Source organism: Stenella coeruleoalba (assembly GCF_951394435.1).
Source record: "Stenella coeruleoalba genome assembly, chromosome: 7".
Lineage (NCBI taxonomy): Eukaryota > Metazoa > Chordata > Mammalia > Artiodactyla > Delphinidae > Stenella > Stenella coeruleoalba.
In genome coordinates, this window is record NC_137153.1 from 30,765,897 (window position 1) to 30,791,969 (window position 26,073).

Consider the following 26,073-nt stretch of genomic DNA (forward strand, 5'->3'; position numbering starts at 1 on the left):
CCCAGAACATTTGGCTTTTAAGGTCAGTGGGGCTTACTTTCAGGAGTCCCAGAAGGCTGGGGGAAATGGAGACTCCATTCTTAAAGGGAGCACACAAAATCTCACAGGCTCAGGGATGCAGGGCAGAAGCAGAATTTGAAAGGAGCCTGGGTCAGACCTACCTGCTGATCTTGGAGAGTCTTTTGGAGAGGCAGGTGACAACTGCAGCTCACCCTGGGGACATGGACACTAACAGCAGTGGTTTTGGGGAGCTTTTTCTACCATGAGGACACTGGTGTTGGCAAGCATCATTTTGGAATCCTCCTTCTAGCTTATTAACCTCAGGACCCAGCCCCACCTCTGCCCAACAGCCTGTAGCCACAGTACTAGAACACATCAGGCCAAGCAACTAACTGGGTTGGTACACAGCTCCACCTACCTGCAGACAGGTTGCCTTAAGACCCCCTGAACCCACAGACACCCCTGGACACAGCCCTGCCCACCAGAGGGCCCAGGACCTGGCTCCACATAGCAGTACACAGGCACTGGAACTGGGATCCACAAGGCCCTGCAGCTAGAGACCCCAGGACCCAGATACACATACCAGTGAGCAGGAACCAGACCCAGAACCCCTAGCTCCACTCATCACTGAGCCTGTTTTAGCCTCAGGACCAGCCTACCCCACCAGCAAGCAGACACCAGCTGCAGGACATTTGCAGCACCACAGCGTGTGGACCCAGACAACCCACCAGCAGGTCAGATCCTGACCTGGGACTGGGTGGGTCCCAACCTTACACACTAGCAGGCCAACACAAGCTCCAGGACACCATGCACCCTACAGCCAGCTATGTCAGGAATTGGGCCCACCCTCCAGCAGGGAACCCTGGGCCCTGCAGCCAGACCCCAGGACCTAGCTCTGACTGCCAGAGAGACAGCTCTAGCCCCAGGACTGGGCTATACCCACCAGTGCATGGGCACCAGCCCCAGGGTCTCCTATACCCTGACTCCACCCACCAGTAAGCCTGCACTAGCCCTATGGCTCCCCAGCGTTCTGCAGCCAGCTCTCTCATGACCCAGCCCCTCCAAACAGCAGCCAGCAACTGGCAGGGTCTGGAAACCAACCAGACATGGGACCAACAAAGCCCACCTGACCACCCACCATAGTTAGCCTGTCACAAGAGAAGGACCCATGCAGCCCATATAGGGGTCACCCCTAGAGCATTTGGCTCTGGTGACCAGAGGGGAGTGTACTGTTGGGACACATAGGACATCTTTTACAAAAGGCCATTTCTCCAAGGTTGGGAAATGTAACCATTCTACCATCCATGTGGAAATAAAAACAGCAAGTTAGGCAAAATGAGGTGACAAAGGAACATGTTCCAGACAAAGGAACAAAACAAAACCCCAGAAGAAGAACAAAGTGAAGTGGAAATAGGCAATCTACTCAAGAAAGAGTTTGGGGTAATGATCATAAAGATAATCAAAGAACTCAGAAGAATGGATACACAGAGTGATAAGTCAGAAGTTTTTAACAGAGAATTAGAAAATATGAAGAACAATCAAACAGAGATGAAGAATATAAAAACTGAAATGAGATACACTAGAAGGAACCAACAGTAGACTAAATGATCAATGGAATGGATCAGTGAGCTGGAAGATAGAGTAGTGGAAATAACTGATGCTGAACATCAGGAAAAAAACATGAAAGGAGCATTTAAGAGACCTTTGGGACAACATCAAGCACACTAATATTCTCATTATAGGGATTCTGGAAGGAGAAGAGAGAGAGAAAGAGGCCAAGAACATATTTGAATACATAATAGCTGAAAACTTCTTTAACCTGGAAGAGGAAACAGACATCCAAGTCCAGGAAGTACAGAGAGTCTCAGACAGGATTAACCCAAAGAGAAACACACCAAGATGCATTGTAGTTATAATGGCAAAAATTGAAGATAAAAGAGAATATTAAAAGCAGCAAGGGAAAAGCAACAAATAACATACAAGGCAACTCCCATAAGGATATCAGCTGACTCTGCAGGCCAGAGGAGTGGCACGATATATTTAAAATGATGAAAGGGAAAACTTACAACCAGGAATGCTCTAACAGGCAAGGCTCTCATTCAGATTTGATGAAGAAGTCAAAAGTTTTACGGACAAGGAAAAGCTAAAAGAGTTCAGTACTACCAAAACAGTTTTACAACAAACGTTAAAGGAACTCCTTTAAGTAAAAAAGAAAAGGCCACAATTAGAAACATGAAAATTATGAAAGAAAAAAGCTCATCAGTAAAGGCAAACATACAGTAAAGGTAAAAAATCATACATGCACAAAGCTAGTATAGGAAGGTTAAAAGATAAACGTAGCAAAGTCGTCTATATCCACATAGTTAAGGGATACACAAAACAGTAATCATGAGGGAAGGAGAGTACAAAGTGAGGGTTGTTAAAATGCATTTGAAATTGAGATTATCAACATAAAACATTCATATATATATACATAGATTACTATATAGAAACTTCATGGTAACCACAAACCAAAAATCTATGATAGATAAAACAAAAAAGAGAAAGGAATTCAAACACAACACTAAAGATAGTCATCAAATCACAAGAGAACAAAAGAAGAAGAAAGGAACAAAAAAGAACTACAAAAACAACCCCAAAGCACTTAACAAAATGGCAATAAGGGCATACATATTACTAATTACTTTAAATGTAAATGGACTAAGGGCTCTAACCAAAAGACATATAGGACTGCATAGATACAAAAATAAGGCTGCCTACAAGAGATGCACTTCAGATCTAAAGGCACACACAGACTAAAAGTGAGGTGATGCAAAAAGGTATTCCATAAAAATGGAAATCAGAGGAAAACCAAGGTAGCAATACTTATATCAGACAAAGTAGACTTTAAAACAAAAACTGCTACAAGAGACAAAGAAGGATATTACATAATGATGAAGGGATCAATTCAAGAATATATGACAACTATAAATAAACATACACCCAACATAGGAGCACCTAAATACATAAAGCAAATATTAGCAAACATAAAGGGAGAAACTGACAGTAACACAATAAGAGTAGGGGACTTCAACACCCTACTTACATCAATGGATAGGTCATCCAGAAAGAAAATCAATAAGGAAACAGTGGTCTTAAATGACACATTAGACTAGATAGACTTAATAGGTATATAGAACATTCGATCCTAAAGCAACAAAATACACATTCTTTTCAAGTGCACATAGAATACTCTCCAGGATAAATCACATGCTAAGACACAAAACAAGCCTCGGTAAATTTAAGAAAATTGAAATCATATCAAGCATCTTTTCTGACAATGACAACTAGGTAAATACCTAGTAGTGGGATTGCAGGGTTGTATGACAATGGAGGCAAGACTATACAATGGAGAAAACACAGTCTCTTCAATAAGTGGTGCTGGGAAAACTGGACAGCTACATGGAAAAGAATGAAATTAGAACATTTTCTCACACCATATACAAAAATAAACTCAAAATAGATTAAAGACTTAAATGTAAGACCTGAAACCACAAAACTCCTAGAAGAAAACATAGCCAGAACACTCTTTGACATAAATCATAGCAATATTATTTTGGATCTGCCTCCTAAGGCAAAGAAAACAAAAGTGAAAATAAACAAATGGGACCTAATCAAACTTATAAGCTTTTGCACAGCAAAGTAAACCATCAACAAAATGAAAAGATAATCTGCTGAATGGAAGAAAATATTTGCAAATTATATGACCAATAAGAGGTTAATATCCAAAATATATAAACAGCTCATACAACTCAACGTCCAAAAAACAAACACCTTGATTAAAAAATGGGCAGAAGACTCGAACAGACATTTTTCCAAAGAAACATACAGATGGTCAGCAGGCACATGAAAAGATGCTCAACATCATTAACCATCAGAGAAATGCAAGTCAAAACCAAAATGAGATATCATCTCACACCTTTCAGAATGGTTATTATCAAAAAGAAGACAAATAACAAATGTAAGGGAGAATGTGGAGAAAAAGGAATCCCTGTACATTTGTTGGTGGGAATGTGAACTGGTACAGCCACTGTAGAAACCAGTATAACGATTTCTCAAAAAGCTAAAAATAGAACTACCATATGATCCAGCAATTCCACTCCTGGGTATACATCCAAAAAAACCCCCACTAATTGGTAAAGGTACATGCCCACCCCACCCCCCCGCAGTGTTCATAGCAGCATTGCTTAACAATTGCCAAGATATAGAAGCAGCCTAAGTGTCCATAAACAGATGAAAGGATAAAGAATATTTGAGATAAATAGACAGATAGATAGATAGACACACACACACAATGGAATACTATTACTCAGCCATAAAAAGAAAGAAATTTTGCCATTTGCAACAACATGAATATATTTGCAGGGTATTATGCTTAGTGAAATAAGTCAGACAGAGAAAGACAAATAGTGTATGATATCATTTACATTTTGAATCTAAAGAAATAAAACAAACTAGTGAATATAACAGAAAAGAAACAGACTCAGAGATATAGAGAATATCTCTGAGTTGCCCAGTCTGCAGTGCCTTGTTATGGCAGTCCTAGCAAACTCATACAGACACTGAAAACAGTCTTGCACTGTTTGAAGTAAAATGGACCTTGGTGCTGCAGAAATAGTTCCACTTACATGAGCTAAGTTTATGGGAAAAGGAGGGTGACCACGATGCTAGTTGTTACCATCTTCTTGTTCAAGATCTAAGTGTAGAGCCTCAGCTGAGAGAAGAGGCAGCCCAGACACGATGTTCTATTGGTCTGATCTAGCTTCTCCCTTTCTCCTTTCACTTTCTCAGCCCCAACACTCACCTTGGTTCTGCCTTTTCTTTTTTTAGCATTAAGCCATGGATCATACACTCCCCCACTCCCCACGATGGTTCAGGTGAATTTTTCCATGGCCTCACTTGGCTTTGGTCCCTCTCTGACCTCATCTGCCATTGCTTTCCCATTTGCTCTCTGGTGGTGTAGCTCTACAGATGCTTTTCCATTCTGTGGGCCCGCTGTTCTCTGAACCCCACACCTTACTCTTAGCTGGTTCCTTCTGATCCTGCTGACCTGGGCTTAAATATTTCTACCTTGGAGAGTCCTTCCCTGATCATCCTACAGAGTTGCTAATCTCCTTCCTCTCTCTCCTTCACCTGTACTGGACCATCACATCAGGAAGGCTGGAAGAGAAGAGGGGTGGGAGGAGGTGATGCTCAGAGGAAGGGAAGGATAGAAGGCAGGAAGAAGGATGGGGAAAAAGGAGGGGAGATGGGGGAGTTGTGAGGATTAAACGAGTTAATATACGTTAAGAACAAAGGAAGCAATATATTTGTCAGCAGTTTTTATCTTTCTACAAAATATGCCTCGAGTAACAGCATCTGTGCCTAAGGACTCAACGCCAGTTGTAAACACCTTGGCCCACTGAGACCTTCCACCTGGAGGTCCTCTCACCACCCTGTCAAAAGTCTGTGGCCCAGTGCAAATGCCACCTCTTCCATAGATTTCCCACTTATTCCCACCCAGAAAATGTTCTCCCTTACAATCCTGTAGAACTTCCTTTGTGCTTTTTTGGAATGTCATTCCATTCACCTTCATTCATTGTCTTTTACCTTGTTCCTGGTTCTAGTATCTGAGCACTGGGGACCCACACACAGCCCAGTGCCCCGAAGGGCTGACCAGTGAGGCAGACTCCTGATCATTCTGCTCCAGATTTGCAGTGTGATGGGCCTGGGCTGTAGGCTGCCCAGGCTTTGCTTTCCATGGGGGCACTCCTGGAGAAGGACACGTGATTCCAGTGAGTTTCTGTCCACCCTTCCCTCTCTCTCATTTGGCTTTACAGTGATAAGCTGATAGCTATCAGTGGTTAAAGATTTTTTAAATAGGAAGCTTTCTTGGTCAAGAATGCTCATCAAGCAAGAAATCTCTGTTGTAATAAATATAGGGCCAAGGCTTTAATCCTTGGCTCTTCTGACATGGAGGTTAAACAAATATGCAGTCAAATATGCAGTTTGGCCAAGGGCCTGCTGAGTCATTCCTCCCATCCAGACACTCTAAAGGCTTAGCAGCAATAAGTTGTCATCTTGCTGTAAGTGACCAAAAAATTATTATTTCAGGAGCAAAAATTCTTCAAAACTTTTTTTTTTCTGTAACTCTTTGTCTATGTACAGAATATAGAATTCGGTTAATTACCTTGAGGAGTGAGAAGCAAAAGGAAGATCCCTCCTTTCCATGGGGAGGTCAGAATAACTGAAGAGGATTTTTAAAATTGCACATGCTCCTTCAGTCTTTGACATAATCCCCCCAACACCTCCTTCCTGGCTTCCTAATGGGCCCCATGCCTTCAGACATTAAAGTAGAAAGAGGTCAAGAGCCAATGATTAAATAATTCAATCCCAAAGAGACCCCATGCCAAAAGTTTCTGAATATTGAAGCAAATTTAGCTCCTTGAATTAAAACTGTGATCTGCTTGTCAATTAAATGCATGACACTTAAACAACCAATAATTAGTTGTGTGAGTGTCTACATATAATTCCCCAAATTATTTGGAAATGAGTAAGTATGGTACAATTGATATTTTGGTATCACAATCTCATTTCAGCCCTTGCTAAACTTATAATTCACTCACGTTCCTACACATAAAATATATTATTTTAGCAATATTAAGATGCAGGGTTTTTTGTGCAGAGTTAAGTCTGATTTTATAATAAATTCAGTTATAATTCCCCCAAACCAATCTTTTTATCCCACTGGTTACACCAACTTACAAGATCTTTCACTGATCTCTCAAAACAAAATTTTTTATTGTTGTAGAGGTTGGTATCCTTCACTCCAAAGTTGCTTTTTAAAATGATGCTTAATTTAACTCTGTTGATAATCTGAAGCCAGTTTCATGAAAATCATGCAACAGTGTCGCTTTCTATTCTCAGTGGTTTACTTCTAAATAGTTTTCCTGATTTGAATTTCAAGTCAACAAGAATTATGGAGTGCCTGCTATATCCCAGACATTGGGCCAGTAGGAGGGCTGCAAAGGCATATAACTAAAAACTGTCCCTTTGACAAATGACCTCTGAAGAAAGTAAAGATGTCCTGAAGACAAGTAATTCTCACACTGTGCATTCAATGCTCTGGAGACCTGGATAAGAGAGCAATTAATTCTGCCTTAAGAAGAGATTGCAGAAAATATCATAGCAGTAGGTGATGAGAAAATCTGTTAATTTATCATAGTGGAAAGAATAAAATTAAAAATAGCACATTCTACTTAGTGTAAAGAACTAAGTGCGGAGGGGGAAATGATGTTACTATAAGTGGAGATGTGAATCATGATTTTCATATTTCTTTAAACATCCATAATTCTGTTTATGAATGAAATTCACTCATCAGTGCAAAATTTTGTAAACTGAAAGTCCCATTTCCTTAACTTGTATGGAAAAAGCTATCATTGGTGTCTGAGACGCCTTGCAGAAAAACCACCATTAAATGGGTAATTTTATTTTCAGGAGACTTTTAATTGCAAATTCAATTTCTTAATGATTATAAGACTATTCAGATTATCTATTTCATGTTGGTTGAGTTTTGGTAGTTGAGGTTTTTGAGGAATTGATTCATTTCTTTTAAGTTATTAAATTTACAAGTGTAAATTTACTCATAGTATTCCTTTATTATTCTTTTAATGACTGCAGAATCTGTAGTGACATACCATATTTCATTCCTGACACTGATGATTTGTGTCTTCTTTTTATTTTTGTTAATCTTACTAGAGGTTTATCAATTTTATTGATTTGTTAAGGAGCCAGCTTTATTTCATTGATTTTTCTTGTTTTCCTATTTTCAATTTCAAAGTAACTGTATTGTTTCCTTCCTTCCTTCTGCTTGCTTATTTTGCTTTTTTATTTTTTAGGTTCTTGAAGTAGAAACTTTGACTATTATTTTGAGATCTCTCCTCATTTCTAATGTAAGTATTTATGGCTATAAGTTTTCCTCTCAGTGCTTAAGCTGCATTCTACATAGGTTTGATAGTCTGTATTTTCATTTTCATTCATCGTTTGGTTCTACATTTTTAAAAATTTCCTCTGAGATTTTGATCCATGGATTATTTAGAAATGTGTTGTCACACTGTAATTAATCTCTAATTGATTCCATTGTGGTCAAAGAACACACTCTATGATTTCAATTTTTAAAAATTCATTGATGCTTGTGTTTTACAGCCCAGAATATGGCCAGTCTTGGCAAATGTTCCATGAGCACTTGAAAAAAGTGTGTACTATATTGTTGTGTGTGGAGTGTTATACTATATATAACATTTATATTAAGGTAATTATTTGATATGTTAGGGGTTATGTCTATTATTTGATTTTTGGAACATGGAACATTTACCAACGTAAAACACATTCTGAGTCATAAGACACACTTTAGCTAATTTAAAAGAGTAGAAATCATACAAATATGTTTTCAGACAACAGTGGAAGTAAATGAGAAATCAGTAACAGAAAGGAAGATGGAAGATCTCCAATATTTGGAAATTAAACAACATACTTCTAAGTAACACATGAGTGAAGGAAGAAATCTCAAGAGAAGTTTAAAAATATTTTGAAGTAAAGGAAAATGGAAATACAACATATGACAATGTGTGGAATTCAGTGAAAACAGTGCTTAGAATATTATAATATTAAATACATATATTAAAAAAGAAGAAAATATAAAAACAATAATCTAAGTGTCCACCTTAGGAAACTAGAGAAAGAAGAACAATTAAAGTCTAAAGCAAGGAGAAAGATATAAAATTAAAGCAGAAGTAAAGAATGTGGAACACAAGAAAAAATAGAGAAAAATCAATGAATCAAAAAACTGGTTCTTTTAAAAAATCAATAAAATTGATAAAGCTTTCACCAGAATAATCAAGTGAAAAAAGAGAAAAGATAATAAGTTACCATTATCAGAAATGAAGGAGGGATCATCACTAAAGATTTCATGTATGTTGAAAACTTAATAAAGGGACACTATGAACAACTATATACCTACAAATTTGATAACTTGGATGAAATGGACCAATTTCTTGAAAGACAAAAACTGCCAGAAACTCACAGGAAGAGAAATAGATCATCTGAATGGACCTGCATCTATTAAAGTGAATGAAGCAATAACTTTCCAAAAGAGAAATCACCAGGCCCAAATGGGTTCACTGTTGACTCCTACCAGAGATTTAAGGGGGAAAAAAAATGATACCAATTCTCTACAATCTCTTCTAGAAAATAGAAGCAGAAGGAATACTTCCTCACTCATTCTATTTGGCCAACATTACCCTAATACCAAAATCAGACAAAGACATTGCAAGAAAGAAAATCTATAGCCTGATATTTCACCTATATCTATATTTGAACATAGAAAAATCAGTAAAATATTAGTAAATAAAACACAATAATGTATAGAAAAACTTTTACACCATGACCAAGAAGGATTTATGCATGACTGCTTTAACATTGGAAAATAAATAAATGTAATCCACCACATCCAAAGGCTAAAGAATAAAAATCATATGATTCATAAATTGATGCAGAAAAAAATTAGCGAAATTCAACATCTGTTCATGATAAAAACACTTAGCAAATTAGGAATAGAGAGGAACTTCCTCAATTTTATAAAGAACATCTACAGAAACCCTTCAGCTAATGTCATACTTAAAGATGAGAAATGACCCTTTCCCTCCTAAGACTGGAAACAAGGCAAGGATGTCCTCTCTCAACACAGCTGTTGAGCTAAAGACCACAAAAAGCAATGAAATACATACAGATTGTAAAGGAAGAAATAAAACTGCCATGATCGTCTATGTAGAAAATCCCCCAAATTGACAAAAATGTAATTGAAACTGATAAGCTAGTATAACAATGTGCAGTATATAAGGCTAATATACAAAAGTCAATTTCTTTCTTATATACCAGCAAAGAACAATAAAAATTTTAAATTAAAATAAACATTCACAATAGCACTCAAAAAATGAAATCATCAAGTATAAATATAACAAAAGATGTATGGGATCTAATATGAATAAAAATATAATAGTCTGATAAAAAGATATTAGCATAATAGCTACATAAATGAAGAGATAGTCCATGTTCAAGAATTGGAAGACTCAATATTGGTAAGATGTCAATTCTTCCCAACTTGATCTAGAGATTCAATGCAATCCTAATCAAAATCCCAGAAGTGTATTTCTTAGATATCCACAAACTGGTTGTAAAGTTTATAGAAAAGGCAAAAGACCTAGAAAGCCAACATAATGCTGAAGAAGAACAAAATTGTCATACTATTAAATTTCAAGACTTACTATAAAGCTATAGTAACCAAGACACATAGATCAATCAAACAGAATAGAGAGTCCAGAAATATACCCTCACAAATATAACTGATCTTTGACAAAGAAGCAAAGGCAATCCAATAGAGAAACAAATGGTGCTGGAAACTCTACATATTAAGAAAGTAAATATAGACACAGATCTAGACCTAGACCTTACGCCTTACACAAAAATTAACTCAAAATAGATCATAGACCTAAGTGTAAAATGCAGAATTATAAAACTTCTAGAAGAAAACATTAAAAAAAAAAACTATGTGACCTTGAGTTTGGTGATGAGCTTTTAGATACTACACCAAAATCACAATTCATAAGAGAAAAAATTGATGTGAGAATTTATTAAATCTAAAACCCTTCTCTGGGAAAGGTACTGCTAAGAAACTAAAAATACAAGCCACCGATTGGGAGACGTACAAAAACATGTATCTGGTAAAGGCCTTGTATCCATAATGTACCAAGATTTCTTAAAACTCAATGATAAGTAAACAAACAACCCAAGTAAAAATGGGTAAAAGATCTGAACAGACACCCCACTAAAGAAAATAGACTGATGGTCATTGTATAATTCCACTTATATAAAAAAAAATCCAGAATAAATAAAACCATAGGAACAGAAAGGAGATTATTGGTTGCTAGGGTCTAGGGGAAATAGAGGAATTAACAGTGACTGCTTAATAGGTATAGGGTTTCTGTTTGGGGTGATGAAATGTTCTGAGACTAGATAGTAGTGATGGTTGCACAGCATTGTGAATGTACTTAATGCCACTGGATTGTACAATTTAAAATGTTTTAAAAGATAAATTTTATTTTATGTGAATTTTGTAATAAAATACATGAACCATAAAGTATATTTTTTAAAAAGTTACCAAAATAAAAATGAGAGGAAGGGAAAAAAAAGAAAATAGACTGATGGCAAATAGGCATATGAAAAATATTCAACATCATTTGTCATTAGGAAATTGAAAACTTATACAATTAAAGTTATACACATTTAAATGGCTAAAATTTAAAAACTGACAACATCAACTACAGTTGATGTGGCAGAACAAGAGGAATTGTCGTTCATTGCTGGAGAAAATGCAAAATAGTACAGTCACTTTGGAAGACAGTTTATTGGTTTCTTATAAAACTAGAGATATTCTTACAATAAAATACAGAAATCATGCTCCTAGGTATTTATACAATTGATGTGAAATTTTATGTCTACACAAATTGCATGGGAATATTTATTCAAGATCACTCAAAACTGGAAAGCAACTGTCCTTCAGTAGGCAAATGAAAAAACAAACTGTGGCACATCATGAAATGGAATATTGTACAGTGATAAAAAGAAATTAGCTATTAAGTCATAAAAATATATAGATGAATCTTAAATGCATATTGCTAAGTGAAAGGAGTCAGTATGAAAAAAGCACATGCTGCATGATGCCAATTATATTGATATTCTGGAAAAGGCAAAACTATGAAGTTGATTTTTAAAAAGATGACTGACAAGGTTTCAAGGAAAGAAAAAGAGTTGCAGATGTAAACACAGGAGATTTTTAAGGTGGCGAAACTATTCTGCATGATTCTGTGATGCACTATGCATTTGTCAAAACCATAGTACTTTACAACATAAATAATGAGCCACAAAGTATGGAAATTTTAAAAAATCATTTAGGATATTAGGAAAATCCCAGGTTGAAATGATAATATGACAGACAATCTAACTGTATTACAAATATATGAAACAACCTCACTGAAGGAGTTGAGGGGAAAAGGTGCTGACTTAAGTAACTGGTAATTAGTAGAGGTTATGAGTTATCACAAAATGATCACATGCTTGTAACTACCACATTGGTCAAGAAATAGAAAATTATCAGCTCCCAGAATATTCCCTCATTTTTCTCCTGATTGCTACCCTCTCTCCCCAAAGTTAAACATTACCCTGACTTCTAACACGATGGACTAGTTTGGCCTAATGAAGAATTTTATATAAATAAAATCATATAATATGTATTCTCCTGTGTCTGGTTTTTATCATCCAGAATTACGTTTATGAGATGCATTCAAATTGCTGCATATGACTACAGGTCATTCATTTTCATTGTATAAATGTACCACAATTTATTTACCAAAATTAGTGTTGGCAGATATATGAGTGTTTCTAGTTTAGGGCTATTAAGGATCATGCTGTCACTAAGATTTTTATACATGTTTATCTTTTGGTACATGCAATTCTGTTGGGTTTATATCTAGGAGTAAAACTGGAAGGTTACAACTAAAGTTTCATTTTCAGTTATAGTAACATTTATTGTCAACAGCTTTGCAAACTGCTTGTATTAATTTCACACTCACATTTTTTGTGAAGTGCCTGTTTAAATCTCCTACCCATTAGTTAGTTGGTTTGTCTACCATTTTCTTGATTTGGAGAAAATATATATTTTCTGGATATGAGGCGTTATCAGTTGTAAGTGTTGCAAATATCTCCAAATCTGTGGTTGGCCTTTTAAACCCCTTAATGGTGGTTTTGTTTTGTTTTTGGTTTTGGTTTTTTGTGGTACGCAGGCCTCTCACTGTTGTGGCCTCTCCCGTTGCGGAGCACAGGCTCCAGACGTGCAGGCTCAGCGGCCATGGCTCACGGGCTGCTCCGCGGCACGTGGGATCTTCCTGGACTGGGGCACGAACCCGTGTCGCCTGCATCGGCAGGCAGACTTTCAACCACTGCGCCACCAGGGAAGTCCTGTTTTGTTTTTTAACATGAACTACTTCATTGTTTTCTCTTTTTAAAAATATTTATTTATTTATTTGGCTGAATTGGGTCCTAGTTTTGGCACATGGGATCTTCTTTGTGGCATGCAGGATCTTTCATTGTGGTGCATGGGTTTCTCTAGTTGCAGCATGCAGGCTTCTCCCTAGTTGTGATGCATGGGCTCTGGAGCACGTGGGGTCAGTAGTTGTGGTGCACGGGTTTAGTTGCCCCGTGGCATGTGGGATCTTAGTTCCCCAACCAGGAATCAAATATGCATAACTTGCATTGGAAGGCAGATTCTTAACCACTGGACCACCAGGGAAGTGCCTCTTAATGGTGTTTTTTATTAGCAGATATTCTTAGATTTAATGTAGTTCAACGTCACAATATTTTTATGGTTAATGTTTTGTGTGTTAGTGTTTTCTGGTTAGTGTTTAAGAATTCTTTGCCTAGCTCAAGGTCATAAAGATTTTCCCCTATGTTGTCTCCTAGAAGTTTTTTGTTCATACTTTCTTATTTACACCTATCAAGTGCATGTCTGGAATTGAATTTAAGTACATAGTGTATAGTAGAACCCATTACTTTTTCTGTATAGATATCCAACTGACCCATCAACATTTCTTAAAGTAAACACCTTTTCCCACTATGCTGGAGTGCCACCTTGTCATAAATCAGGTATCCATATAAGTCTTCTGTTTCTGGACTCCAAATTCTATATTCTGTATATTCCATATACATTTGCCAATTCTTCATTCATTGTAACCCTTTCTTAACTATAATAGCTTTATAATAAGTCTTGTTTTGTAGTAGTTTAAGCTCATCCATGTTGATATATTTTTTCAAGAGTTTATTACCTGCTTTTGTCTATTCATTTTCATATAAATGTCAAATAAGATTGTCAATTTCCAAAAATCACCATGCTGGGACTTTAGTTAGTACTATATTTAATCTATAAATCAATTTGGGGAGACTTAAATCTTTATAATGTTCATTTTCTAATCCACGAATATGGTATATTTCTCCATTTATTTAGTTTCTTCATTGATTTAATGTTTTGTAGTTCTCTGTGTAAAGGGTTAGCATAATTCTGTTAAATTTATTCCTATGTGATGTTATTATTAATGTTATATTTAACTTTTACTATGAAGATATAACTTACATATCTAATTCACCCATATGATTGTACAGTTCTGCAAGTTTGGAGAAATACACAGTCATCAATTCAGTATACATAAAGGTGCCATCAACCAAAAAATTCCCCAAGTCCTTTTGCAGTCAACCTCTCCCACTATCACCAACCCCTAACAACCACTGATCTTTTTACTATAAAAAGATTAATTTTTCCCTTTCCAGAATGTCATATAAATGAAATCATATAGTATGGAGGCTTGAGTAAGGCTTTGTTCACTTAACATGATATATTTGAGATTTATCCATTTTGTTGCACACATCAATAGTTCATTTCCTATTATTACTGAGATGTGTCCTATTGTACCACAGTTTGTTTATTCACTCACCACTTTAAGGGCATTTCAATTGTTTCCAGATTTAGGAGATTATGAATAAAGCCATTGTAAACATCTGAATAAAGGTTTTTTATGTGAACATAAATTATCATTTTACATGGGTAAATGCCTAATAGTGGAATTGCAGGATTGTATGACAATTATATGTTTAACTTTATGAGAAACTGCTGAACTGCTTTTCAAAGTAGCTGTATTATTTTGCACTTTCACAAACAATATATGAGAGTTGTAGTTGATCCACATTCTTACTAGCATTTGGTATTGTCACTTTTCTTTTCAAAAACATTTTAGCCATTTTTAATAGTGAAGTGGTACATCCTTGTGGTTTCACTTTGCATTTCCCTAATGACTAATGACACTGAACATCTTTTTTTGTGCTTTTGCCATTTGTGTCATCTTTTCTGCTAGTCTGTGTTTTGTCCTTTCATTTCCTTAACAGTGATTTTTTTTTTTTTTTTTTTTTTTTTTTTTTTTGCGGTACGCGGGCCTCTCACCATCGCGGCCTCTTCCGTTGTGGAGCACAGGCTCTGGACGCGCAGGCTCAGCGGCTATGGCTCACGGACCCAGTCGCTCGCGGCATGTGGGATCTTCGTGGACCGGGGCATGAACCCGTGTCCCCTGCATCGGCAGGCTGACTCCCAACCACTGCACCACCAGGCAAGCCCAACAGTGATTTTTAAAATGAAGAAGTTCTTAACTTTGATGAAGTCCAATTGATTAATTTTTTCCTTTTATGAATCATGCTTTTGGTGTTTTATCTAAGAAATCTTTGTCTAACTCAAGGTAACAAAATTTTTCTTCTATGTGTTCTTAAATTTTATAGTTCTAGTTTTACATTTAGGTCTATGGTCCTTATTGAGTTAATTTTTTATATGATGTGAAGTATGGATCTAAGTTTGTTTGTTTATTTATTTATGCGTGTGGACATTCAATTGTTTCAGCACTATTTGCTGAAAAGACTATATTGTTTCAATTAAATTGTCTTTGTGCCTTTATAAAACATCAGTTGGTTGGGACTTCCCTGGTGATGCAGTGGTTAAGAATCCACAGGGGACATGGGTTTGATCCCGGTCCAGAAGGATCCCACATGTCGTGGAGCAACTAAGCCTGTGCACCACAGCTACTAAGCCTGCATACTAGAGCCTGTGAGCCACAACTACTGAGCCCATGCACCACAACTACTGAAGCCCACGCACCCTAGAGCCCACGCACAGCAACTACTGAAGCACGCATGCTCTACGTCCTGCATGTTGCAACTACTGAGCCTGCATGCTGCAACTACTGAAGTCCGTGCCCCTAGAGCCCATGCTCTGAAACAAGAGAAGACACCGCAATGAGAAGCCTGTGCACCACAATGAAGGGCAGCCCCCGCTCGCCGCAACTAGAGAAAGCCTGCACGCAGCAACAATGACCCAACACAGCCACCCCCCGACACACAAAAATCAGTTGGCCATATATGTGCATGTCTATTCCTAGACTCTCTCTTTGCTGACCTTTTGCCAAAACCCCTCTGCCTCAATTACTGTAGCTATACATAAAGTCTTGAAATCAGGTAGTATGAGTTGTCCAAATCTGTTCTTTTCCAAAATTATTTTAGCTTTCCTAGTCCTTTATCTTTCACTTATAAATTTCAGAATCAGCTTGTTGATTTCTATGAAAAGTATATCTAGAAATTTAATTGGAATAACAAGAAACCTATAGATGAGATTGTGAAGAATTGACAGCTCAATCATATTGAATAATCCAATCCATAAACATGATATCTGTCCATTTATTTAGACATCTTAAGCTTTCATCACTGACTTGCAGTTTCAACATACAGACATAGCACATACACTGTTAAATTGTTACATGATTTTTGATACAATTGTACAGGTAATATTTTACTTATCAACTTCCAGTTGTACATTGGTACTATATAGAAATGTAATTCACTTATATTGACCTTATATCCTGCAATTGTTCTAAACTCACTAGTGTTGCTAAACTCACTAGTGTTCTTTTTTAGATTCTTAGGAATTTTCTGTATAGACAATAATGTCAGCTGCTTATAGAGACAATTCTATTTCTTCTGTTCCAATCTGTATGATTTTAGTACTTTTTTTTTTGCCTTAGTATACTAGCTAGAATCTCCAGTACAATGAAGAATAAAAATGTGAGTGCAAATATCCTTGCCTTGATACTGATCTTAGGGAGAGAGAATACCATCTTTTATCATTAAGCATAATGGAAGCTGTATGACTTTTTGTAAATGCTGTTTTTGTTAAGTTTGCACATTTTAAAAATCAAAAATGGACTTGGGTTTTATCAAATGCTTTTTCAGCATCAACTGAGATGATCATATGTATATTTTTAAGTCTGTTGACATAATGAATTACACATTTTTTAAAAATATTAACCAACCTTGTATTCCATGAGATATTATCCTTTTTAATTATCTTAGCTAAGTTTTTTATCTTCATGTCTATGAGGAATATTAGTCTGTAGTTATATTATAATGTCTTTGTCTAGTTTAGGTATGAGGGTAATGCTGTCCTCATGGACTGGGTCAGGAAATGTTCCCCCTCTTTAGTTCTCTGGAAGAGTCTGTGTGGAATTGACATTATTTCTTCCTTAAATGTTTAGCAGAATTCACAAGTGAAACCATGTTGGCTTAAAGGTTTTTTTGTGAGAAAGATTTTTAACTACAGATTCTATTTCTTTAATAGTCATAGGGTAATAAAAGTTATCTATTACTTTTTGGATGAGCTTTATTGCTTTGTATATTTGAAATAATTTGTTCATTTCATCTGAATCATTGAATTTATTGGCATAAAGTTGTTCATAATATTGTTAATATTTTCTTAATGTCTATAGGAGCTTAGTGATAGACTCTAATGTCTGACGTTTGTAATTTTTACTTTCTCTTTCTTTCCTGATAAGTCAGGCTATGAAATTATCAATCTTATTGATCTTCTGTAAGAAGCAGCGGTAGTTTGTTTGATTTTTCTCTCTTATTTCAATTTTCTATCTCATTGATGTCTGTTCTTATCTTCCTTTCTTCACCTTAATTTGTCCTTCTTTTTCTAGTTTCTTAAGGTAGAAACTTAGATCTTTGATTTGAGATCTTCTTTCTAATACAGATTAAAGATAAAAATTCCCTCTAAGCACTGTTTTACCTAATCTTATAAATTTTAACATGGTTTATTTTCATTTTAATTCACTTCAAAATATTTTCTAATTTCCCTTTTGATTTATTCTTTGATCCACAGGTTATATAAAACTGTGTTGTTTGTTTTCCACATATTTAGGGATTACAGGTATATTTCTGTTAATAATTTTTTATTTAATTGCATTATGGTGAGAGAATGTTCTTTGATATATTTTAAATTTGAGACTATTATGACCCAGAATGTAGCAAATTATCCACAGACATTTGAAAAGATTGTGTATTCTCCTACTTTTGAGTACAGTGTTTTATAAATGGCAATTAAGTCAAGATAGATAGTGCTGTTCATCAGTGGAACAGGATAGAAAGCCCAGAGATAAACCCCCACACCTATGGTCAACTAATCTATGACAAAGGAGGCAAGGATACACAATGGAGAAAAGATATCCTCTTCAATAAGTGGTGCTGAGAAAACTGGACAGCCCCATGGAAAAGAATGAAATTAGAACACTCTTTAACACCATACACAGAAATAAACTAAAATGGAATAAAGACCTAAATGTAAGATTGGACACTATAAAACTCTTAGAGGAAAACATAGGAAGAACATTCTTTGACATAAATCACAGCAAGATCTTTTTTGATCCACCTCCTAGAGCAATGGAAATAAAAACAAAAATAAACAAATGGGACCTAATGAAACTTAAAAGCTTTTGCACAGCAAAGGAAACTACAAACAAGATGAAAAGACAACCCACAGAATTGGAGAAAATACTTGCAAACAAATCAATGGACAGAGGATTAATTTCCAAAATGTATAAACAGCTCATGCAGCTCAGTATTAAAAAACCAAACAACCCAATCCAAAAAGGGGCAGAAGACCTAAATAGACATTTCTCCAAAGAAGATATACAGATGGCCAAGAAGCACATGAAAAGCTGTTGAACATCATTAATTATTAGGGAAATGAAAATCAAAACTAAAATGAGGTATCACCTCACACCAGTCAGAATGGCCATCATCAAAAAATCTAGAAACAGGGCTTCCCTGGTGGCGCAGTGGTTGAGAGTCCACCTGCCGATGCAGGGGATACGGGTTCGTGCTCCAGTCCGGGAAGATCCCACATGACACGGAGCGGCTGGGCCCATGAGCCATGGCCGCTGAGCCTGCATGTCCGGAGCCTGTGCTTCGCAACAGGAGAGGCCACAACAGTGAGAGGCCCGTGTACCGAAAAAAAAAAATCTAGAAACAAGGAATGCTGCAGAGGGTGTGGAGAAAAGGGAACTCTCTTGCCCTGTTGGTGAGAATGTAAATTGATACAGCCACTATGGAGAACAGTATGGAGGTTCCTTAAAAAACTAAAAATAGAATTATCATATAACCCAGCAATCCCACTACTGGGCAGAGAAAACCATAATTCAAAAAGACACACGCATCCCAATGTTCATTGCAGCACTATTTACATTGTCAGGTCATGGAACCATCCTAAATGTTCATTGACAGACGAATGGATAAAGAGGAAGTGGTATATATATACAATGGAATATTACTCAGCCATAAAAAGAACGAAATTGAGTCATTTGTAGAGACGTGGATGGATCTAGAGACTGTCATACAGAGTGAAGTAAGTCAGAAAGAGAAAAACAAATATCATATATTAACACATATATGTGGAATCTAGAAAAATGGTACAGATTAACCAGTTTGCAAGGCAGAAATAGAGACACAGATGTAGAGAACAAACGTATGGACACCAAGGGGACAAAGTGGCAGTTGTGTGTGTGTGTGATGAATTGGGAGATTGGGATTGACATATATACATTAATATGTAAAAAATAGATAACTAATAAGAACCTGCTGTACAAAAAATAAATTAAATTAAATTTAAAAAAGAAACCTTGCTGAGATGTCAATAATAAGTACATTAAATCTATGATCAGTTTAAGGATAATTGGCATGTTTACTATGTTGAGTCTTCCAAATCATTAAAACAATGACTCTTCATTTACTTAGATCTGCTTGGTTTCTTTCACCAGCAAGTTATAGTTTTTAGTATACAAGTTCTATATATATTTTATTAGATTTATACCTAAGTACTTCATTTTTTTCAGTCATTACAAGTGGTGTTTTTAAATTATGTTTTCTGAATATTCATTGTTATTATATAAAAATGCAGTTGATTTTTGAATGTTAATCTTGCAATGTTGCTGAACTCATTTATTAATTCTAGAAGTTTTTGTAGATTTTTTTAAATCTACATGTACATAGATAATCATGTCTCCTGCAAATAGCAATGATTTTATTCTTCCTTTAGAATTGGTGTGCCTTTCCTTTTCCTTGCCATTTTCAGTATCTATAATTTCCAGTACTATAATGAATAAGCATACTGAGAGTGAACATTCATGTCCTGCTCTCAGTCTTAGGAAGAGAGCATTCAGACTTTCATCATAAGGAATGGTGTTAACTGCAGGCTTTCTATAAATGTTCTTTATCCATTTGAGTTAGTTCCTCTATAATCCAATATTGCTGGGAAAGAGTTTTTATCACAAATTTGTGTTGGGTTTGTAAAATAACATTTTTGTGTCAATTGATATGATCGTATGATTTTTCTTCTTTGCCTAGTTGGTATGGTGAATTATATTTCTTTTAGAATGCTATGACCCACTAGGTCATAGTATATAATTTCTTTCATAGGTTGCTAGATTTGGTTTGCTAATATTTTGTTGTGGTAAATTCATGAGAGATATTGTTTTGTAGTTTTTCCATTTTTAAACTGTCATTCTCTGATTTTGGTATCAGAATAATACTGACCTAATCAAATGAATTTAGGAAGTGTTCCCTCCTTTTCCATTGTCTAGAAGCACTTGTGTTAAAATTGTGTTAATTCTTGTAAGTATTTAGTAGAATTCTCCAGTGGAACACCTGGGCTTGGAGGTTTCTTTTTCAGGAGAGATTTTCAATTATGAATTCAATTTATTTAATCATTATAGAACTATTCTGACTATCTGTTTCATCTTGTTAGAGTTTTGTCAGCTTTAGGTTTTTAAGGAATTGGTCCATTTCTTCTAAATATTCAAATATTCTAAATATTCAAGTTTATAAGCATAAAGTTATTCATAGTATTTCTTTATTATCCTTATAATCCTTTTTAATGGTTGCAGGATTTTCTGTGATAGTCTCACTTCATTCCTGATATTGGTGAAACCTCTTGCTGAAGGTTTATCAATTTTACTGATTTTTTTTAAAGAATCAATCTTTAGTTTTATTAGTTTTCTCTGTTGTTTTCCTATTTTCAATTTCAGTGGTTTCTGCTCTGAACTTTATTATTTCCTCCCTTCAGCTTGCTTTCAGGTCATCTTGCTCTTCGTTTTCAGTTTCTTGAGGTATGAACTTACATTTAGATATGGGACTTTTTCTCTTCTCTAATGTAAGCATTTAGTGCTAAAAATTTCCTCTCAACCCTGTTTTAGTCACATCCTATATATTTTCATATATCTTTTAAAATTAATTTATTTTTTAACATCTTTATTGGAGTATAATTGCTTTACAATGCTGTGTTAGTTTCTGCTGAATAAAAAAGTGAATCAGCTATATGTACACATATATCCCCATAACCCCTTCCTCTTACATCTCCCTCCCACCCTCCCTATCAAACACCTCTAGGTGGTCACAAAGCACCGAGCTGATCTCACTGTGCTATGAGGCTGCTTACAATCTATTTTACATTTAGTAGTGTATATATGTCAATGCCACTCTCTCACTTCGTCCCAGCTTAACCTTCCCCTTCCCCATGTCCTCAAGTCCATTCTCTAGGTCTGCGTCTTTATTCCTGTCCTGCCCCTAGGTTCTTCAGAAACGTTTTCTTTTTTTTTAGATTCCATATATGTGTGTTAGCATACGGTATTTGTTTTTCTCTTTCTGACTTACTTCACTCTGTATGACAAACTCTAGGTCCATCCATGTAACTACAAAAAACTCAATTTCGTTTCTTTTTATGGCTGAGTAATACTCGATTGTATATATGTGCTACATCTTCTTTATCCATTCATATTTCAATGGATGCTTAGGTTGCTTCCATGACCTGGCTATTGTAAATAGGGCTGCAATGAACATAGGGGTGCATGTGTCTTTTTGAATTATGGTTTTCTCTGGGTATATGCCCAGTAGTGGAATTGCTGGGTCGTATGGTAGTTCTATTTATAGTTTTTTAAGGAGTCTCCATATTGTTCTCCATAGTGGCTGTATCGATTTACATTTCCACCAACAGGGCAAGAGGGTTCCCTTTTCTCCACACCCTCTCCAGCATTTCTAGTTTCTAGATTTTTTGATGATGGCCATTCTGACTGGTGTGGGGTTATACCTCATTGTAGTTTTGATTTGCATTTCTCTAATGATTAGTGATGTTGAGCATCCTTTCTTGTGTTTGTTGACAATCTGTATATCTTCTTTGGAGAAATGTCTATTTAGGTCTCTGGACCATTTTTGGATTGGGTTGTTTGTGTTTTTGATATTGAGCTGCATGAGTTGCTTGTATATTTTGGATATTATTCCTTTGTCTGTTGCTTCATTTGCAAATATTTTCTCCCATTCTGAGGATTATCATTTCGTCTTGTTTATGGTTTCCTATGCTGTGCAAAAGCTTTTAAGTTTCATTAGGTCCAATTTGTTTATTTTTGTTTTTATTTCCATTTCTCTAGGAGGTGGGTCAAAAATGATCTTGCTGTGATTTATGTCATAGTGTGTTATGCCTATGTTTTCCTCTAAGAGTTTGATGGTGTCTGGCCTTACATTTAGGTCTTTAATCCATTTTGAGTTTATTTTTGTGTATGGTGTTAGGGAGTGGTCTAATTTCATTCTTTTACATGTAACTGTCCAGTTTTCCCAACACCACTTATTGAAGAGGCTGTCTTTTCTCCATTGTATATTCCTTCCTCCTTTGTCATAGATTAGTTGACCATGAGTGTGTGGGTTTATCTCCAAGCTCTCTATCCTGTTTCATTGATCTATATTTCTGTTTTTGTGCCAGTACCATACTGTCTTGATTACTGTAGCTTTTTAGTGTAGTCTGAAGTCAGGGAGCATGATTCCTTTAGCTCCATTTTTTTTCTCAAGATTGTTTGGCTATTCGGGGTCTTTTGTGTTTCCATATAAATTGTAAAATATTTTGTTCTAGTTTTGTGAAAAATGCCATTGGTAATTTGATGGGGATTGCATTGAATCTGTAGATTGCTTTGGGTAGTATAGTCATTTTCACAATATTGATTCTTCCAATCCAAGAAAACACTATATCTCTCCATCTGTTTGTGTTGCCTTTGATTTCTTTCATCAATATCTTATAGTTTCTGTGTACAGGTCTTTTCCCTCCTTAAGTAGGTTTAGTCTCCTTAAGTCAGTATATTATCATTTTTACTACAGTGGTGAATGGGATTTTTTCTTTAATTTCTCTTTCAGATATTTCATCATTAGTGTATAGGAATGCAAGAGATTTCTGTGCATCAATTTTGTATCCTGCTACTTTACCAAATTCATTGATCAGCTCTCGTAGTTTTCGGGTGGCATCTTTAGGTTTCTCTATGTATATTATCATGTCATCTGCAAACAGTGACAGTTTTACTTCTTCTCTTCCAATTTGGATGCCTTTTATTTCTTTTTGTTCTCTGACTGCTGTGGATAAAACTTCCAAAACTATGTTGGATAATGGTGGTGAGAGTGGGCAACCTTGTCTTGTTCCTGATCTTAGTGGAAATAGCTTCAGTTTTTCACCATTGAGAATGATGTTTGCTGTGGGTTTGTCATATATGGCCTTTTTTATGTTGAGGTAAGTTCCCTCTATGCCTACTTTCTGGAGGGTTTTTAGCATAAGTGGGTGTTGAATTTTGTCGAAAGCTTTTTCTGCCTGTATTGAGATTATCATATAATTTTTCTCCTTCAATTAGTTAATATGGTGTATCACATTGATTGATTTGCATCTATTGAAGAATATTTGCATTCCTGGGATAAACCTCACTTGATCGTGGTGTGTGATCCTTTTAATGTGCTGTTGGATTCTGTTTGCTAGTATTTTGTTGAGGAGTTTTGCATCTATGTTCATCAGTGATACTGGTCTGTAGTTTTCTTTTTGTGTGACATCTTTGGTTTTGGTTTCAGGGTGATGGTGACCTCGTAGAATGTGTTTGGGAGTGTTCCTCCCTTCACTGTATTTTGGAACAGCTTGTGAAGGATAGGTTTTAACTCTTCTATAGATATTTGATAGAATTAGCCTGTGAAGCTATCTGGTCCTGGACTTTTGTTTGTTGAAAATTTTTAATCACAGTGTCAATTTCAGTACTTGTGATTGGTCTGTTTATGTTTTCTATTTCTTCCTGTTCAGTCTCAGAAGGTTGTGCTTTTCTAAGAATTTGTCCATTTCTTCCAGGTTGTCCATTTTATTGGCATAGAGTTGCTTGTAATAATCTCTCATTATCCTTTGTATTTCTGCAGTGTCAGTTTTACTTCTCCTTTTTCATTTCTAATTCTGTGGATTTGAGTCTTCTCGCTTTTTTTCTTGATGAGTCTGGTTAATAGTTTATCAATTTTGTTTATCTTCTCAGAGAACCAGCCTTTAGTTTTATTGATCTTTGCTATCATTTCCTTCATCTCTTTTTCATTTATTTCTGGTCTGATCTTTATGATTTCTTTCCTTCTGCTAACTTTGGGGGTTTTTTTGTTCTTCTTTCTCTAATTGCTTTAAGTGTAAGGGTAGGTTGTTTATTTGACATTTTTCTTGTTTCTTGAAGTAGGATTGTATTACTATAAACTTCCTTCTTAGGACTATTTTTGCTGCATCCCATAGATTTTGGGTCAACATGTTTTCATTGTCATTTGTTTCTAGGTAATTTTTGATGTCCTCTTTGATTTCTTCTGCGATCTGTTGCTTATTTAGTAGTGTATTGTTTAGCCTCCATGGGTTTGTATTTTTCACAGTTTTTTCCCTGTAATTGATATCTAGTCTCATAGTGTTGTAGTCGCAAAAGATATCTGATATGGCTTCAATTTTCTTAAGTTTACCAAGGCTTGATTTGTGACTGAAGATATGATCTATCCTGGAGAATATCCCATGAGCACTTGAGAAGAAAGTGTATTCTGCTGTTTTTGGATGGAATGTCCTATAAATATCAATTAAGTCCATCTTGTTTAATGTGTCATTTAAAGCTTGTGTTTCCTTATTTATTTTCATTTTTGATGATCTGTCAATTGGTGAAAGTGGGGTTTTAAAGTCCCCTACTATGATTGTATTACTGTCGATTTCCCATTTTATGGCTGTCAGCATTTGCCTTATGTATTGAGGTGCTTCTATGTTGGGTGCATAAATATTTACAATTTTTATATCTTTATATTTATAATTTTTATATCTTCTTCTTGGATTGATCCCTTGACCATTATGTTGTGTCATTCTTTGTCTCTTGTAATAGTCTTTATTTTAAAATCCATTTTTTTCTGATACAAGAATTGCTCCTCCAGCTTTCTTTTGATTTCCATTTGCATGGAATATCTTTTTTCATCTCCTCACTTGCAGTCTGTATGTGTCCCTAGGACTGAAATGGGTCTCTTGTAGACAGCATATATATGGGTCTTGTTTGTGTATCCATTCAACCAGTCTATGTCTTTTGGTTGGAGCATTTAATCCATTTACATTTAAGGTAATTATCAATATGTATGTTCCTATTAAGATTTTCTTAATTGTTTTGGGTTTGTTTTTGTAGGTCTTTTACTTCTCTTGTGTTTCCTGCCTGGAGAAGTTCCTCTAGCATGTGTTGTAAAGCTGGTTTAGTGGTGCTGAATTCTCTTAGCTTTTGCTTGTCTGTAAATGTTTTAATTTCTCCGTCGAATCTGAATGAGATCCTTGCTGAGTAGAGTAATCTTGGTTGTAGGTTTTGCCCTTTCATCACTTTAAATATGTCCTGCCACTCCCTTCTGGCTTGCAGAGTTTCTGCTGAATGATCAGCTGTTAACCTTATGGGGATTACCTTGTATGTTATGTGTTGCTTTTCCCTTGCTGCTTTTTAAAAGTTTTTTAACATCTTTCTTGGAGTATAATTGCTTTACAATGGTGTGTTAGTCTCTGCTTTATAACAAAGTGAATCAGTTATACATATAAATATGTTCCCATATCTCTTCCCTCTTGCGTCTGGAATCTAAAGAAAAAAAAGAAAAAGGTCATGAAGCTCCCTTGCTGCTTTTAGTATTTTTTTCTTTGTATTTAATTTTTGATAATTTGATTAATATGTGTCTTGATGTGTTTCTCCTTGGATCTATGCTGTG